This window comes from Limulus polyphemus, unplaced genomic scaffold (genome assembly GCF_000517525.1).
Source record: "Limulus polyphemus unplaced genomic scaffold, Limulus_polyphemus-2.1.2 Scaffold2638, whole genome shotgun sequence".
Lineage (NCBI taxonomy): Eukaryota > Metazoa > Arthropoda > Merostomata > Xiphosura > Limulidae > Limulus > Limulus polyphemus.
The window spans coordinates 43,552-49,789 of NW_013668248.1; the positions used below are offsets into that span (position 1 = coordinate 43,552).

Here is a 6,238-nt window from a genome sequence, read left to right on the forward strand (position 1 = left end):
ACGGAAAATCAACTAACGAACGGAGACGTAACAATATATTTTCTAAAACATAGAACAGTAACTAAAGAAGTAAAGCAAACAGTTATCTCTTCTAGTTATGACCTTTGTACTTAGTTGCTGCTTTATATAGGTTGCTAATCCTTTACAAATTTTGCATGTGGAGGATATGAAACAAAATTATTTTTTTTGGTTTTATATATACATTTGAATAACTAAAAAGAATCGTAAATTACTACATCAACTCCATAGAATTCTACTATAACTTATCAAGCTTAGTAACTAAGCTTTATTTGGGTCTAAGAAAAATATGAAATTTTGAGCAAACCAAAGACACAACCAACCTCATTGAAATCTTGGTTCAAAAGAAAGGAATGTTAGAAAGGCTGAGAAAACCATTAGGGGGACATTCTGAGCTTCTGATTGGTTATTCGTGTCATATATAGAAGTATATAAGGGAGCATTTCCAAAAATTGAAAGAGGTGAGTGGGGTGCCACTGTGTTTGATTTATCACATGAGAAATATCTTAACAAATAGAAAATATAAGACCTTATTTTGTATTCTAGCTTGTCAATATCTGTAATTTGAGTTTCTAATTTATATGAAACTATAGACTTCACAAACATCTAATTTGAACCAGTGCTGTTTTCAGTATACCACATGACACACACAAATCTATGTTTATCTGTGTTTTTAATATTTACTTTTAAATTAACATATTGAGTAATGTATAGTTCTAAAATTTGAATTATAATCTATAGTTTTATATCAAAATTATTGACATAAATTCATGAAATAGTAGTTCAATAAAATTTTGAATGCGAGTCAACAAATGGGATGACATGGCCTTTCACCTGTGACCTGTCTGGAAAGGGTTGAGGCACAAGTTATTTTTATGTAAGGCAAAGACACTGTGTAAGCTAAAGTTAAATCTTCCTGTTCTAGGCATTGCCTTTCTTATTATTGAACTTTTGGTGGAATCTGATTTTAATAGTAAACGTAGCATGACTTTAATAAGGTTTTGTTTATTAACTGTATATTAAGGATTTTTTGTTTTTTTTTAAGTGTTTTAAAGACCTGGATTTCCCTGTTGGTCTGCTGGTACTTCAGGCATCCCTTGCATATCAAGAGAGCTCAGAAAATGATGACAGTTACCTCTTACTGTGTGTTTTGGAAGCAGCTGTGAATCTCAGGTGTCTTAATTCTGATATTAAGTTATATAAAGAAAACCAGCCTCAGGGTCCTACAACACTTTTCTTTTTCTATAAACAGGAAATTGAAAACTCCCAGGTTTCTTTTTCTAGGGATAATGCACGTACATTGCAGTCCAAAGAAACACTTGTGCATTGGAGATTGCTTTCTGATAGAGTTTTAAAGCTTATAGAATTAGACTTTAAGGGAAGCTTAAAGAGTTGGCAAGAACCAGTTGCTTTCTTTAACATTTTCAATGCAGTTTTAACTTGCCTGAAAGCAATTTGTGACACATTTAGCTGGAAAATAACAAAGTTAACAAACCAGTGGGAAAATATTAGCAGTTTGAAATTAACTGCACATGTTCTGGAAGAAATTATCAGTGGAGAGGAAAGTATTGTATTGACAAAAGTGAATCAAACTCTGAAAAACCAGATTGTGTCCTTTTCTTCTGAGGAGTATAGTACTGCACTTGGGCTCAAAAATGTTGATCTTGACGACTTTGTGTTGTTTTTTAATTTTTGTAAAAACCTGTTGTCTGATCCTATAATTTGTAAATGTTTTCTTCAAAATGCTAAATTGTGTGTATCACCTCACTGTGAAGACAAATGTGAAGATTATAAAATAGTTTCAGATTTTAATTGCATGTATGTCTTCTGGCACAACACCGATCAAACTTCTGTATCTATAAAAGAACTTTTATCAAAGCTGGTTGATCCAGATGAAATGACAAAGACTTCAATCAAAATGCTGAAAGCAGTAAACTCGTTTTTATGTATATTAAAACAAGGTTTTGTATCAAAACTTGAAACACAATGGGATAACAAGTTGTCACTGAAGGCAACAAACTTGTTGCAGAGAATTGAAAAGAGATTGTGTGGATTCAGAGGTAGATAAATATTTGTTTGTTTAACCTAACAAGTTTATAACTGTAACACCAGAGCACAAGTCACTTGTCAGATTTTCAAGATGACCTAAGTATAGCTCATTGTCATGGTTTGTAGCTTATAACACAATTTAATTATAATTATTAATTAGCTACTAATTCTCTGTTTTTCAGTTATTGTTATCACTAATTATTAATATTCAATTATTTTGTATTCTATGTTTCAAATGTTAATCTGCTGTCTTCTGGGAAGTCCTAGGAAGGATTGTGTGGATGAATTGTTACTATTCATGTGGTCTTCCCTTTAATTTTTTAAAGGTACACTATCCATTCATCAGGGGTCTTCCACATTAAGACTTGAATCAACTGTTTGAGCAATTTCAATTGGGGTATTAAGGCTTCACTGTCTTCTGTGCTAGGTTGTGTGAAGGTGTCAGGTGGAAGCAGAAGAATTATATTTTTTTTTCTGATGTGCTGAACACATTCCCGAAAAACTAAGTGAATGGATGTCACAATATATTTTTCTAACGATAAAACTCAGGATTGAACCCTGGTCCTTGACGATGGCAGCAGATTAGATGCCAAATGTAGGATATAAACTAATTAATTAATATTTTTGATTTCCATAACCTTACCATTAATATATAGTGAAAGCATTTTAATATAACATACTGAACCAACTGTATACTTGGTAGTTAACGCTATGGCTCCTGGTGCCATTTTTAAATTCCTTTCTGCATGTAGTACTGTGTTACATTCAAAATTTAGTTAAACCACTTTACTATCAATATATGAAAATGAAATTAACATTATAATGTATTGTATAATTTGAATTTTATGTTTTCTAAGTTTTACCAACTTTGTTTTAATGGAAATCTTTCAAAAAAATTCTTATACTGCAGTTATTGTATCACAAGATCCACACAATTTGAAAAATCTTGACTTTAGCACCGTTTATCTCTTTTAGACACACAAGCTGGCTTGTACAGGAGTTTCTACACACTAAGTACATATGTTTGACCTAATTGGCATGTGAGACCTAAAGTCTGCATCTGGGTTGTCTGGGAAATTGATAAAAAATTTTCCAACCCTTGATGGTTGCCATGCCCAACTTCTACACTTTGCCTTGAGATCTACAATGTACATGTAGTTAGTTAACACAAGTGTATATAGTCATTAGAAAGAGTTCAGTTTACTCAATACTCTACCAATGGTTAATTTGAAACTGTCATGCAGTTTTTCTACAGTGCACATGTAATTGCTGTTTGTATTGTTGTCTGGTTGATCGACTATAGCATGTATGGTGGTTTCTTACCTAAATATGCTAGTCAGAGAAACAGTTAAATTGTATTTAGGACTTACTGTTATATTTTAGTTAATTATGTATCATGTTTGTTTTAAAAATCATATTTGAATGGTTTAATGATTTTTATAAGTTTAACTTGGTGCCTGGATTTTGAAAGATTATAAACAAGATGGCATGTATAAGCATCATCTTGTTTCAACAATGCATCTCTGTTTGGAGTCTGCTGAAATACCTTCTTTAAAGCCCCGTGGGCATCAGTTAATGTACAGGCATAATTGATAATAGATGAAGAATTTGAAAGTAATGTAAAAAATAAATTATAAGTGAAAAGATAAATACTTGAAATTATACATATAATATAAATATGATTATTCTAGTGGATTTATATGAAGAGTTGAAAGGTATGTACATATTTCCATTTGTTAATTTGTTGATGATAATTGATATAGTTAGTGATATAGTAGATAAAATGGAAAATAAAATATAAATATTTATCTTAAAAATTTTTGATGTTCATTTATGAGGTTCTGTAGATTATACAAATGAAATGTGAAAACTGTAAGATAAAAAAAGGTATTTTTATATTTCATATAAAAATCACATTGCAAGTGAACTATTCCAAGTGCAAGTGCAAATAACTACATTAAATAAGAATGTTTTATTAGAAATTGTAAAAAAATTCAAAATTAAATGTTTTATTTTTCTGAAACTACATACTTTTAGAAATGTTCTTGTCAAATTTTAAACAGTTTCATCCATTAGTTTTATTTTTGGAATGAAATATGATGAGAGCTATGTTAAGTGTTAAAAATAGTAGCTGGAAGACATATGGTTAAAAAGAGGTATCAAATTTTGCTCTTTTGCATGATACCTAACTAGGATTTTTTGTCTTTCTTGCTGCTGTTTTGCAATAAAAAAATTTTCAAAGAACATTGTGTAATAGAAAAAATGTAGAAACCTATATGTATACATAATTTATTTTTCAACAGTGGCCCTTCAGTTTGTTACATCAAGCTCTAAAGCATTAAAGCACTCAGGGTAAGTAAAATATGAGTTTGTGTACTTTTAAACAGCAAACATAATCACATTGTTGGATATACAAGACTATTTAGTTTAAAAATTATTATTTTATGATTTATTATTTAATGATTATTTAGTTTTCATAACAAGAGTGTTAAAAGTAATTAATTTAAAGGCGATAACTATGACAAATTTTGTTACTTAACACGGTAAGAGTTGTACATCATGTGAGTAGTTCAATTGTTGTAATTTGATATCACATAACTCAAATCTTCTGTACTTTTTCTCATTGACTTAAGTTAGTATTGTTACGCCACACTGTCTCATAGTTTGTTGAAAATTCTAGGCTGCGGAGTAAAATAAGTGAATTTAACACAGATTGTATAGTAAAAAACAGAGTATAGAAAAACAATTTGTCTTGGCAGTTGGGTTCTAAAGTAATTGAACCAGACTGTGTGTGGACTTTTGATAATAAAAGATAATTATTTAGAGTTTTAGATACAACTGTGATATCCTGTAGTTTAAAGTATTCTTGTACATACGTTTGACTTGCTTTTAATATATTATTCTAAAACAGGTGGATTGTGTGTTGTCTGTTTATTGTTCGAATTTTTTGCCAACAAGTCACTGACCTTCTGTAAAGAATCTGGCCCTCCTATACAAAACCTAATGTTTGGTGAGTCAGCAAGGATTATACAGTGGTAAATAGTGGTAGAAGAAGATTTGAGTAACAGCAGAAGTTGGCCTATATATGCACAACTGTAGTGGGGGAAAAATAGTGTAGAGATTACAATCATGCTATACAATCATGTCAACAGATTTTGATAAGTGGATTGAGCATCTTGGATTAAAAGATAGTGATCTGCAAGAGCACATAAGGCAAATTAAACAACAACAAGATCTAGGGAGAGAAGAGCATCACCAGAGAAGAAAGGAAGAAAGAGAAAGAATGAGAACATGAAGCTAGAAAGAAGAAAAGGGAGACTGGAAATATAGAGAGAAAGAATTAGAGCACAAATTGTGAAAGAATAAAAGGAGAGAGAAGAGAGAGACTGGAAATAGAGAATAAGAGTTGAGACTGCCAACTCACCCAACAGAAAGAAGAAGGACCCAAGAATGAAAATGTTGTCAAGACCAACCAACCCAAGCTGCCCAAATTTGATGAACAGAAAGACAACATGGATGCTTTCCTGGAGAGATATGAAAGATTCACCCAAAGTCAGAACTGAGGCAAAGGTGACTGGGCAATATGTTTAAAGCCCACTTCTCTAAAAAAGTTCTATAAGTATTAGGTTGTCAAGAAATTAATGTTACTAGTTTTTTAGATGAAAAAACTCAAACAACTTATATATCAAAACAAAACATTTATTAAATGAAATAGTCTCCATTCTTATCAATGATGCTTTTCCATCTTACAATCAAGTTGTTAATGCCTTCATTAAAGAAATTACTTGGCTTTGAAGCAAAAAACATGTCGAAATCCTCTTTAACACCTTCCATATTTGCATACGTTTTCTGTGGATGGAGACCAGTTTTTGTCTAGGACTTAGCCATTGTTTTTGGCATTTAATATTCGCATAGAGAATCCATTTTTCATCACTGGTTACAATTCTGTCCAAAAATGATTCACGCGCATTATGCACCAGAAGAGATGAACCATGTTGGAAATGATGATCATTGGAGTGTTCATGAGATACTCAAGCACCTTCTTTATGGAGTTTTCCCATATTCCTTAAATGTTTATGTACTGTTTCATGAGAGACATGTAATTTCAGGGCCATTTCACGAGTGTGTTGCCATAGGTTAGACTCAGTAAGCATCTTCAGAGCATCAGTAT

At 31.4% G+C, this 6,238-nt stretch overlaps 1 protein-coding gene across 4 annotated transcripts in view; it reads left to right on the plus strand.

The window, feature by feature from the left end:
* Positions 1 to 6,238, plus strand: part of LOC106467506 — a 115,103-nt gene that overhangs the window by 28,615 nt on the left and 80,250 nt on the right. For all 4 annotated transcript variants that reach the window (XR_002612437.1, XR_002612434.1, XR_002612435.1 and 1 more), the window contains exons 5-6: positions 1,064 to 2,078; positions 4,371 to 4,419. The gene's annotated coding sequence lies outside the window, so the exon portion shown is untranslated. The remainder of the gene's footprint in view (positions 1 to 1,063; positions 2,079 to 4,370; positions 4,420 to 6,238) is intronic.